We start from the raw sequence: 14,589 nt of genomic DNA, 5'->3' as shown, positions 1-14,589 counted from the left end.
ATTAAGCTAGTATTTCAAGCAATATGTTTTCTAGGCTTCAAGCATGACCTATTTACCTGGATTATTTCTCTTCGAGGAAAGTAGATCTCTATTATTTACGTTGGTTAAAGAGCGATGTCATATAACCAGCTCAATTGAATTGATAATACGAAAGCTTAGGGAATAAGAGTGAATTTTGGGTACGATCAGGAGCCAAATAGAGTATTGTTTGTTTGTTTTGAATTTCGCACAAAGCTACACCAGGGTTATCTGTGCTAGTCGTTCCTAGATGTAATATTATTCGGCACTGCCTATGTAAAAACATCAACAGACAATATAAATATCTAATATATTTTTGATGTAAAAAAGAGGTTTTTATTGTCTGATAAAATGTGATTAATACGTTATTAATATAATCGGAGATTAGAACATCCCAGTTCTTGAAATCGAAATGAAAAGTCAGTAGGCGGGGCATTCCTCAATGTTTGTCCTTTCAGCCGTGAAGCCGTTATATGTGCGGTCAATCCTACTATGTGTTAATAAAAGATTTGGCAGTAGGTGATGGTTACGAACTGCCTTGCCACTGGTCTTTCAGTGTTAAATTGAGGATGGCTCGTGAAGATAGCCTTCGTTTAGCTCTGAGTGAAGGAAAGGACTTAAATTTATTAAGTCTGGATATATTATATAGTGACTGGTTATTGTGTATGAACATTTGTCGTTTCTCGTTGTATATGATACAATCTGTAATAATAAAAGGATGTGTCTGTGTGACCCTCATAGATCCAAAATGAAATAACCTGGAAACGTGCAACTTTGCACATATACTAGGTTGATCTCGAGAGTGTGCGTCTCGATGTTATTATTTATCTTACCCACGTGCATGCGCGTGCGCACATTTTAATGAAGCAAACTAACGAGAAACCAAATAAGAAAGAAATGGTTCATTTTATATCAAACAGAAATCATAAAGCAGCAGACAGGCGCATCTGGTAATTACGCAAGCTACTAAATAGCCACATAGAAATGAATAGGTTCCTTACGTAACAACTTCTAATAAATAGAAAAGCCAATGTGTTTTGGTGGCATTGCGTTCCAACAATGGCTTTTATATCATATTTATAAGCACGAAAAATAACACGATATTGTTGTTAGTCTATGATGTGAAAGGATAAAGTGAAATGTATAAGGTACAATATTAAAAACAATGTTTGTTAGTTTCTTAATTCTGAGCCTCTGTTGAATAAATTCAGAAGCGATTTAAGCTAAGAACTGGATCGATAATTTTATATAGGTGATAAATTTTATGCAGTCGATCTAGGCTAGGTTATCTCACACTATTCCTTTACTTTGGGCTTATTTTTTCACTTATTTAAATCATAGCAACATTCACTACACTTACAAGGTTTCCCGGCAACTCTCTTCATGTCCGCTTGCGTCTCCTCACTAAAATCGTAATAGGCAAACATTAAATGAGTGTATTTTCGTTTGGAATTAAGCGCAAAGGTACACAATGAACTATCTGTGCTCTGTCCACCACAGGTTTCGAAACCCGATTCTAGCGTTCTAAGTCCGCCGACATTGGTGAAGGGGAATTGAAACAAACTATTCTATTTGGATAAATGCATTTTAATTTTATGATTTGTTTCATTTCGAGAAATCCAGCGTGACGTGACGCGAGACACATTTATATAGGTTAGATAACATGAAGTATAGTAGCATACATAACATATCTATAATAATTTTATTATTATCATACCTTTATGACTTTACATTTCTGGAAAATAAAAGTGTTTAAAATATTTTTTACTGTTCTTCTGTGCTACAATAGGTTTTTAATACATACACTGACATACTCATTTAAAATATATCAGCCTAATGTCCCGAACGAAGCTAGGTACTTCCATTTGTAGTTTAAATAATATATAGCAGTTTTCTGTAAAAATGTCAGTTTCAGTGTTAATAAAGAAGTTCTAAAATTTGAAAAATCTTTCCTTTGTCATCTTCACCAATTTGATATAACTTGTGATTACATACAACGTGGGCCCGGCATGGCCAAGTGTGTTAAGGCGTTCGACTCGTAATCCGAAGGTCGTGGATTAGAACCCCGGTCGCAACAAACATGCTCGCCCTTTCAGCCGTGGGAGCGTTATAATGTTACAGTCAATTCCACTATTCGTTGGTAAAAGAGTAGCCCAAGGATTGGCGGTGGGTGGTGATGACTAGCTGCCTTCCCACTAGTCTTACACTGCTAAATTAGGGACGGCTAGCACAGATAGCCCTCGAGTAGCTTTGCGGAAAATTCTAAAACAAACAAAAAACAAACATGCCACGTGAATGAGTTTTACTGTGCTATAACAAAAAAAAACTGTATTCGGAGAAGAACAATTGTATACCAAAAACTTTAAACCATATGATACAAAATATCATTAAATGTTGAACACATTATGCTAATCTTAACCTGTTCATTCATTTGTATTACAGTTCTTTAAAATCACAATATCTCATATCTTCGAAGAAACTGTATATTCAATGTAAAGACAAATGCTATAATTTAAGCTCGTACTGTTTATTGGTGAGAGTTACAACATACTACACGACCGATGATACTTAACAGAATGATACCAAAATATTATTTTATAAATATGACAGAATGACTGAACTTCAACGAATGAAATATTAAATCAGTTTACTTATCAAAGAGATTCTGCAACACCGAATTCTAAACACGCGAACCTTAAATCTGATCCAGCACTGGTATTTAAACTGATGATTGTGACTTAGATGCATCTGGATTTAAAGGAAAATAGTTTTAAATTTAAACAACAACATATACGTGTTATACAGAGTTTTCCTTAAAGTATAGATCTGAAATATTTATTTTACTAAAATCCACGTAAATCTGCCCTTAAAGTACGAGTAAAGTACAACAACATTTTACTTTTTGGAGGAAATGTGTTCTAAATCTACGATATCAATAAGTCAGTAACATTTCCAAACACCGATTATTCAAGAATAAATAAATAAATATCCAGAATCTTTCGAAAAAAGAAAGTACAAGTTTCGCGATCGATCACTAGCTGTAAAAAAAACAACAAGCAAACAACTGCAAATACAAGTTATTTCCTACATTTACGAGACATGTTTATGTTTTATCTGTTCATCCAGCAGCGATCTAAAATATTCATAGAAGTCAACTGAAATGATCTTTACGAGCGATTTGATTCTGATTTTACTTACGATATGTAATTATTTTGAAACTATTAAGATTTTATTCACATAAGGTTATTACTAAACTTAACCACTGTAAAGAAATATTTTAGAAGTTACATAGAATTTTCTACTCGCATATCAGGACATTTAGAGGGACTTCGCTAATGCAAAATCCAATGCCTTATTTCCATAAATAACGCATAGAATGAAAATAATTTCGTTATTTGTAATAGTACGATCTAAATATCACTCAGAAAACGCTGAAAGCAGATAAAGGATTCGTTTTTACATTAAATAAAATAATAAAAGTTAACTTTCAATCATCTTGTAACAGAAACACAAAAATCGCCCAGTAATGGGTTTAATATTAAATTAAATAACCTAAAGTTTTACAATGAAGATTAAGTTGAATACTTCTCTAATATATCGCCCCCTACAAAAAGAAAACTTTGATGCGTTAATTTAAAAACATATTTATATTGTTTAGCGAATGGGTAAAATTTACATTTAGAAAGAATCTACCAGTAATGGCTTACGACCAACAGCTACGTTTGTCTCATTTATCTTATGTGCACCTGGTTAAACTACCAGTATCAATTTACCCTTACTTTATTTCTTTGTTATTCGGTATTTAAGTTTATGGTAGACTGGTGATAAGCCAGATGGAGTTCCTAAAGTCTACTTAAATTTCCAAACTTTATTAAATAGGGTATTTACAAATACTTTCTAATGACTCAGAATTGATATATAGTATTTTTGATATTGAAAGACATAGTAAGTTTCAGATTTCCAAAACACAATTTTGATGCTAAAGAATTAAACCAACAACGTCAAACTATCTATATATATGTACATATAATTCTTATGACAAAACCCTTAAAACTGTCTGTCCAGTCTCTAATTTGTCACGACTGATCACCCACTATTAACACTAAGAGACTGGTTGTTATCCTTGATATCAACTTAAAATGAAAAGAATGTGTTGTAGTATCGCTAACATTCGAACCCAGATAACACCTGGAGACCATAACTATGTCACAACCCGCGTCCTGATAAAGTAATAAAATGCAAATATATATTGGATAATTTGATCAACACAATTAATGAAATTATAAAAACAAAAAACGAATGCACTGTACTAAATGTGTATTTAGTTTTCACTAATATCAGCATAGCCATGTTTAACTATTGTATACTTATATGCAAAAACGGCTCGTTTGGGTTGAGAAAATATTTTACATAGAAGAGCGAACAACGTTTCGACCTTCTTCGGTCATCTTTGTGAACCTGACGATGACTGAAGAAGGTCGAAACGTTGTTCGCTCTTCTATGTAAAATATTTTCTCAACCCAAACGAGCCGTTTTTGCATATATATTTCTCTACAAGTGGGTTTCTCGACATCACTGATTATTGTATACTTAATTTTCATTAAACAACGAAGTATCAACATAGCCGTGTTTAACTCTTGTATACTTAATGTTCATTAAACAACGCAGTATCAGCATAGCCGTGTTTAACTGTTGTATACTTAATTTTCATTGAACAACGAAGTATCAACATAGCCGTGTTTAACTCTTGTATACTTAATGTTCATTGAACATCGTAGTATCAGCATAGCCGTGTTTAACTGTTGTATACTTAATTTTCATTAAACAACATAGTATTAGCATAGCCGTGTTTAAATCTTGTATACTTAATTTTCATTAAACAACGTAGTATTAGCATAGCCGTGTTTAACTGTTGTATATTTAATTTTTATTGAACATCGTAGTATCAGCATAGCCGTGTTTAACTTTTGTATACGTAATTTTCATTAAACAACGTAGTATCAGCATAGCCGTGTTTAACTCTTGTATACTTAATTTTCATTCAACAACATAGTATCAGTATAGCCGTGTTTAACTCTTGTATACTTAATTTTCATTAAACAACGTAGTATCAGTATAGGCGTGTTGAAATGAAAATTTAAAGGATCTCTCCCTAAGACTAACTTGTGACCAGTGAAAGCTCTTCATATCGATCGGACAGTGTAACTTCAAAGTACTGTTTAGGTCAAGTAGCAGAGCATTTCTGATAACAAAACCAAAACTTATCTTCATAAGAAATGGTGAGGAACAAATTACATTTATACTAGATTATTGGTACTCTTATTAAAATATAGATAGGCTAAATATAAATTAAATGCTAAAATTAATTATAACATAATTAATAACTAACTTCAGAGAGAAACCAATTATTAGTAACAATTGACACAACAACAACAATATCAATTAGCAAGACATAATAACGATATCCAATGTCATAGTACGATTGCTGTTACATAGTTATTATTAACTTATCTATATAATATAGATAGTTACACAATGCGTCCCTGGAAAGCTCTTTAAGCCGTATTGAAATGTGTAAAAATGAAATATGAGTATGGGGAATATGGACAACATTACCATATGTGAAGGGAAAAAAGGTGAAGATAGCACTCATCTCAGACGCCAGTGTTTATGTCTTGGTTTTTATGTGTGGATTATTTTATACATACAGAGTAACGGTAGCTTAACAACCGTGGATTTATTTATTTGTGTTTAGAAACGTCCCCCAGTGGTTCAGCGGTATGTCTGCGGACTTACAACGCTAAAATCGGGTTTCGATACCCGTGGTGGGCAGAGCACAGATAGCCCATTGTGTAGCCTTGTGCTTAATTTGAAACAACTGTTTAGAAACACAGAGTAATGGAGCTTAACAACAAGTATGGATTGCTTTATTTGTTTATAGACACAAATTAACGTGGCTTAACCACGAGTGTGATTTATTTATTTGTTTATAAACACAAAGTAACAGTAGCTTTGTGGTAAATATTTCTAAAAAATATTTGAAATTCTTGTAGAAGACCGTTTTAATTGTTTTTATTTGTAAGAGTAGTGTAAAACTAATCACCATCGAAAGTTTCCAATGTTCTATGCCAATAGTTTTTATTATTTGCTAATAATAGTAACAGAAGGCTTTAAACTATTTCGCTGTTTAATAGAGTTACAATACTTCTTTAAGTGTACGCTAATATATTTCAAACCGTTTCTATTAGGATTAACAAACACTTAAGGGTATATTTTCAAGCACTGTAATAGAACAGTTTTTATATGGTGTTTTATGTAATTTGATAAAACTGTAAAGTTTGTTTTCTATATTCTACATATTGGTTCTTTAAATACGGTTGTTATATAACGCTTCAATAAACATAAATTCATTGGCTACTATAGCGATGTGAATTATTGTTTATCTATTATACAGAAAATCAAAACCTCCAGTGATTTAATTATAACACGTTTATTATTGTTAATAGTGAATTTCTTAAGCGTGTTATGCATTTGTGGATTACAGATAAAAGATATTTTGGAAATAGGATTGCGTTTATTTTCGTTCTACTTATGGTTAGTAATTTTCGAGTTAGTTGCTTAGAACGCCCCCAGTGGCTGAGCGGTATGCCTGCCGACTTACAACGCTAAAAACCGGGTTTCGATACCCGTGGTGGGCAGAGCACAGATAGCCTATTGTGTAGCTTTGTGCTTAATTTAAAACAAAACAACTGCTTAAAACGTTTTAAATGAAATTAAGGACATTCATGGAATCTGGAACTCTTGTTTATTAATCGTTGCAAATCATTGTTTCTTGCGATGTCAAGGTTAACGGCGAGTTTATAGTTAATAGGTAGAGTAAACATAAGGAGACGAATTACATGCATACTGAGAGTACAAGATATCCTATAACCTTTCAATGGTTGTGCCTGCAACATGCGTTCTCTATCTTGGAGGAATAGATAATAGTTTTTAACTTAACTTCAGAAGTGTGGTAGTAACTGGTGTACGAGGTGTGTCTGACAAGATATAATTTATTTTGTTTTATACGTCTTTCACAAGTGAATGGAGACATAAAATAAACTTTACATGGTATAATCCATGTTTCATAATAAAATATTCTCAACTTTTAACACGTTAAAAGGTTATGCTGTTTCATATACTGTATTTTAGTCGTCGTTCAGTCACTGTTGAACCTATGTTCATACAGGGGTTGAGGAATATTTGAGATTCATGGTACCAGTATATTCTTAGGAATTATTCAGCAGACCTAAACTATCTTTGTATACCTCGTTTGTCACTGGTTTGGGGGAACCTACCCCTCTCAGTATACCTATGCAAGGATGAAAATAAGAAACATGATTATATATTTAAAAACGGTTGGTATGGTTAGAGAAAGCGCTTATCGAAGAGCGAACAACGTCTCGACCTTCATCGGTCATCGTCAGGTTCACAAAAAAGAAAAGGTTACTGACCGATAGCTGACCACATGTTTGAAGGCAGTTGTGTAATTGAGTGTAGGAATTTAGAGGTCGTGATTAGATGTTGGATTATATTTATTAATATAGGTATAAAGGTGTTCCTTTGTATTGGTTTATTTTGGGCTTGAGTAAGTATAAGTAAGGCTTCTTTAATTTTGCTTTTGTTTGTGTTTGTTTATTTAGTATTGGGTGTTTTCTATGGTTATGTTGTGTTTATTTGATTTGAAGTGTCCGAAAACGTGTGAAGGTGACTTTTTGTGTTCTTTGAATCTGGTTTCCATTTTTCTACTTGTTTCTCCAATACAGAAGTCGTGGCAGTTATCACATTGTATTTTATAAATAATGGTAGTGTTGTGTTTGTCAGTGTAGTTTTTACACAGTATAAACCTTAGTTTTGTGCCTGGTTTTTGAATAAATTTGGTATTAACTGGAATGTCATATTTTGTTGCTAGTTTTTGCCAAATGTTGGTTATTTTTCTGCTGTGAGAAACAATAATAGATTTACTGTAGTGAGATAAATACAGTCAACCTAAACCAACGCAAACACATGCTTGGAATTATGTTCTATAAAGAAAGGAACTGATTTTAAACACGGTGTTCAGTTACATGTGTTGTTATAATTAATAAATTGAGCTACCTCAACAAAATACAATGAGTATACTCAGCGATAAAACAAATTTCAAAACTATTAATATCGATTGGTTAAAGCTCACAATAAAACGTGAAGTAAAAATACAACGAACTTTAAGAAGTTATAAACATTTTAATTGCATTTCAGAAAATATTCTTGAACACATTTACCTCTCAGCTCCGTCCTAAAGTTTCATGAATGGGCTTCCTAATGTTCAAAAAGAAAACCTTCCCTGAAGATCTGTTTTATTCTATTTTATTTTGTGTTGTCACAGGCAACTGTATGGCCAAATAGATGATGTGTAAATGGAGCTACCTCTCAATAACATATTCCTCTGTCACTGTAAGGTTCTTAGCTCGACACCTGTCCCGCTGAATACAGAGCGGTTGTATAAAGGTTTGTTGACGGTACGTTTTGAAATTTTCGAAGCTCACATGAAACAGTTTTTGGTTTATTTAAATTCCAAACACACTAACATTAAATTTTACTTGTGAAACTAAAAATAAAAGTAAATTGCCTTTCTTGGTATCAAAATCATCAGATTAGATAATTGTTTTACAATATCTGTTTATAACAAAAATAAAACAACATCTGCAGACTTACGTAATGGATTCTACAGTCTTTAAACACACCCTCATACCCAGTATAGGATATAACATCTGTTATAACTACCTCTCTTTTCAGACTGAATTTATCATCTTACAGAACATTTTACTAAACAACATACTCTTACATTTTATTCAAGCCCTAACACACAAGGTCCTTTCCTCCAAATGTGAACCTTCTCCCGAAAATACAACAACATGCACTGTTGATAAAAGAACTGATCGTTCCTTTATTACGTAAATAAAGTTGGTAAGTAAAATCACTGATATTAATAATAATAAAAAATATTTTATCCATAAGTTTAACTAATTATATTTAAATTACCTTTCAAAAGACAAAACCTATTAATATATAAACACCAATTACCTACAACATTGTGTTACAGGATCGTATATAAAAACGCATGTGATGTCTGTAATGTTTCTTGCACTGATAATATACACCAATACAGCTATGAACGTATAGTAAAATCACGCAATCTGAGGGAACATGTAAACATGGTGAGATTGATTGTTGCTACAATAACCAAGCTGAGGGAACATGTAAACATGGTTAGGTTTATTGTTGCTGTAATAACCAATCTGAGGAACATATAAAATGTTTAGGTTTATTGTTGCTGTAATAACCAATCTGAGGGAACATGTAAACATGGTTAGGTTTATTGTTATTATAATAACCAACCTGAGGGAACATGTAAACATGGTTAGATTGATGGTTGTTGTAATAACCAATCTGAGGGAACATGTAAACCTGCTTAGGTCGATTGCCCTTATAATAACCAATCTGAGGGAACATGTAAACCTACTTAGGTCGATTGCCCTTATAATAACCAATCTGAGGGAACATGTAAACATGGTTAAATTTATTGTTGCTGTAATAACCAATCTGAGGGAAAATATAAACATGGTTAGGTTTATTGTTGCTGTAATAAACAATCTGAGGGAACATGTAAACATGGTTAGGTTTATTGTTGCTGTAATAGCCAATCTGAGGGAACATGTAAACAAGGTTAGGTTCATTGTTGCTATAATAGCCAATCTGAGGGAACATGTAAACATGGTTAGGTTTATTGTTGTTATAATAACCAACCTGAGGGAACATGTGAACATCGTTAGATTGATTTTTGCTGTAATAAACAATCTGAGGGAACATGTAAACCTGCTTAGGTCGATTGCCCTTATAATAACTAACCTGAGGAAACATGTAAATATGGTTAAATTGATTGTTGCTGTAATAACCAATTTGAGGGAACATATAAACCTACTTAGGTCGATTGCTCTTATTATAACTAACCTGAGAGAACATGTAAACCCGCTTAGGTTGGTTGTTGTTATAATAACTGAATCGATTATTTAAGATAATTAATTAATCGCATAAGCCTAATTTGATTTATTTTATAATTCTTCTAAGTTACCTTACTTTCTTTTGAAAATCTAATCACAAAAGTGAATATATAACTATATTTTTAATGTTTTATTTGCATTTTATGCAATGTGAATGCTTTTATTAATTTGAAGATATTGTTTTATAAATTCTTACCAGTTTCGTTTTGCGTACAAACAAATCTAATCTTATTTCATAGAAATATGTTTTGCATATGTTTTCATCCTACCTAGATTTGCATTACATGTTGAGCGACATTAGCGTTCCTACCTGAAGAAGTCGGTCACTTTATGGGGTTGGGCCTCGATTGTAATATTCAAATTTCATTGTGCAGTTAGTAAACTTTGTCCACGTTTCTAATATTTCAAGTATCTTATAATCAAAAGTAATTACTTTGATTCGACTTTTATTTCTCCAATAGAATTTACTTTGATGTTGATATAAACACTAATTTCGAGACGTTATGTTAAATAATAATGTTTACCTCCAGTAAAATCGCGAATGTTAATATTCAGTTTAAACGGAACTTGACTGAAGCTCAATTATTATTTAATGACGGTTTTGGTATTCCAGCACAAAATCTCTCTTTTTTTTCTATGATTTTCTACATCAATAGAAGTACTTAAGTCTTCGTCCAATCCTCTACCTTTATGACCACTATCTAGATGTCTGAGAACATGAGTGTAGTTCTAACAAATCCGTCAAATCTTTTATCATCGACTGATACTCTAAAACAATTAGCTGAATCAGTGTATTTCGGAAAATTAAAAGTGTAGCTTGTCATTTGGTAAAAACGTAAACAGTTTGGTAAAATATACGATTTTTATTCCTCAAAATAACCATGACAGCAATGAAAACTAATTGACCTAAATATCAGAGAAGAGTCGTTCCAGAATTGAAAAAGAGATTTCCAGATGGATCTGGCATTTTTCAGTTAGATTTGGCTCCGTGCCACACATCGAAACTTGTGAAGAATTTTATGATTACAACGCGAATAAAGGTGCTGGACTGGCCTGGAAACTCTCCGGACTGAAATCCTAATGGGTGATTTGTAAAAAAAGACTTCGGGGAAAAGACTGTACTACGAAAGATAAGCTAATTGAGGTGTGGTATCGCGATCCCAAAATTAGTAAAGATTGCAGTCAACTCGTGGACTCGATGCCAAAGCGGATTAATGATCTTCTGAAAAATAAAGACGGTCACATCATGTATTAATTTGTGAGTAATTTTTGGATTCTCAGAAATGAAACGCTAAAAATTAAAAAGTCGTAATTTTCCATCTTGTTTCAATTAATTTGCACAACGGTGTATTTTCTGCTGTCAAATTTCTAGGGTAATCAATGGAAGTGTAGATGGCGCAATAGATACTCATATGAAGCTGTACGTATGCTTAAAAATAAAAGCTCCTGTTATCCTGGCAATAACGTTAATAATAAAGAGATAGAAATGTTATTATAAGCACTGGATACCTATAATAATATACAAGTTTACAAACTCTGAATACATATAATAATATACAAGTTTACAAACTCTAGATACATATAATAATATACAAGTTTACAAACTCTAGATACATATAATAATAATATACAAGTTTACAAACTCTGGATACATATAATAATATACAAGTTTACAAACTATAGATACATATAATAATATACAAGTTTACAAACTCTGGATACATATAATAATATACAAGTTTGCAAACTCTAGATACATATAATAATATACAAGTTTACAAACTCTAGATACATATAATAATATACAAGTTTACAAACTCTGGATACATATAATAATATACAAGTTTGCAAACTCTAGATACATATAATAATATACAAGTTTACAAACTCTGGATACCTATAATAATATACAAGTTTACAAACTCTGGATACATATAATAATATACAAGTTTACAAACTGTAGATACATATAATAATATACAAGATTACAAACTCTGGATACATATAATAATATACAAGTTTGCAAACTCTAGATACATATAATAATATACAAGTTTACAACTCTAGATACATATAATAATATACAAGTTTACAAACTCTGGATACCTATAATAATATACAAGTTTACAAACTGTAGATACATATAATAATATACAAGTTTACAAACTGTAGATACATATAATAATATACAAGTTTGCAAACTCTGGATACCTATAATAATATACAAGTTTGCAAACTCTGGATACCTATAATAATATACAAGTTTACAAACTCTGGATACATATAATAATATACAAGTTTACAAACTCTGGATACCTATAATAATATACAAGTTTACAAACTGTAGATACATATAATAATATACAAGTTTACAAACTCTGAATACATATAATAATATACAAGTTTGCAAACTCTGGATACCTATAATAATATACAAGTTTACAAACTCTGGATACCTATAATAATATACAAGTTTACAAACTGTAGATACATATAATAATATACAAGTTTACAAACTCTGGATACATATAATAATATACAAGTTTACAAACTCTGGATACATATAATAATATACAAGTTTACAAACTCTGGATACATATAATAATATACAAGTTTACAAACTGTAGATACATATAATAATATACAAGTTTACAAACTCTGGATACATATAATAATATACAAGTTTGCAAACTCTAGATACATATAATAATATACAAGTTTACGAACTCTAGATACATAAAATAATATACAAGTTTACAAACTCTGGATATATATAATAATATACAAGTTTACAAACTGTAGATACATATAATAATATACAAGTTTGCAAACTCTGGATACCTATAATAATATACAAGTTTGCAAACTCTGGATACCTATAATAATATACAAGTTTGCAAACTCTGGATACCTATAATAATATACAAGTTTACAAACTCTGGATACATATAATAATATACAAGTTTACAAACTCTGGATACCTATAATAATATACAAGTTTACAAACTCTAGATACATATAATAATATACAAGTTTACAAACTCTGAATACATATAATAATATACAAGTTTGCAAACTCTGGATACCTATAATAATATACAAGATTACAAACTCTGGATACATATAATAATATACAAGTTTACAAACTCTAGATACACATAATAATATACAAGTTTACAAACTCTAGATACATATAATAATATACAAGTTTACAAACTCTGGATACCTATAATAATATACAAGTTTACAAACTCTAGATACATATAATAATATACAAGTTTACAAACTCTAGATACATATAATAATATACAAGTTTACAAACTCTGGATACCTATAATAATATACAAGTTTACAAACTGTAGATACATATAATAATATACAAGTTTACAAACTCTGGATACATATAATAATATACAAGTTTGCAAACTCTGGATACCTATAATAATATACAAGTTTACAAACTCTGGATACATATAATAATATACAAGTTTACAAACTCTGGATACATATAATAATATACAAGTTTACAAACTCTGGATACCTATAATAATATACAAGTTTACATACTCTGGATACATATAATAATATACAAGTTTACAAACTCTGGATACCTATAATAATATACAAGTTTGCTAACTCTGGATACATATAATAATATACAAGTTTACAAACTCTGGATACATATAATAATATACAAGTTTGCAAAATCTAGATACATATAATAATATACAAGTTTACAAACTCTGGATAGATATAATAATATACAAGTTTGCAAACTCTAGATACATATAATAATATACAAGTTTACAAACTCTAGATACATATAATAATATACAAGTTTGCAAACTCTAGATACATATAATAATATACAAGTTTACAAACTCTGGATACATATAATAATATACAAGTTTGCAAACTCTAGATACATATAATAATATACAAGTTTACAAACTCTAGATACATATAATAATATACAAGTTTACAAACTCTGGATGCATATAATAATATACAAGTTTGCAAACTCTGGATACCTATAATAATATACAAGTTTACAAACTCTGGATACATATAATAATATACAAGTTTACAAACTGTAGATACATATAATAATATACAAGTTTACAAACTGTAGATACATATAATAATATACAAGTTTGCAAACTCTGGATACCTATAATAATATACAAGTTTACAAACTCTGGATACATATAATAATATACAAGTTTACAAACTCTGGATACCTGTAATAATATACAAGTTTACAAACTCTGGATACATATAATAATATACAAGTTTACAAACTCTGGATTCCTATAAGAATATACAAGTTTACAAACTCTGGATACATATAATAATATACAAGTTTACAAACTCTGGATACATATAATAATATACAAGTTTACAAACTCTGGATACCTATAATAATATACAAGTTTACAAACTCTGGATACCTATAATAATATACAAGTTTACAAACTCTGGATACATATAA

The sequence above is a fragment of the Tachypleus tridentatus genome, chromosome 7 (genome assembly GCF_004210375.1).
Source record: "Tachypleus tridentatus isolate NWPU-2018 chromosome 7, ASM421037v1, whole genome shotgun sequence".
Classification (NCBI taxonomy): domain Eukaryota; kingdom Metazoa; phylum Arthropoda; class Merostomata; order Xiphosura; family Limulidae; genus Tachypleus; species Tachypleus tridentatus.
The sequence above is the reverse complement of the archived record's forward strand: the minus strand, read 5'-3'. Positions refer to the sequence as shown.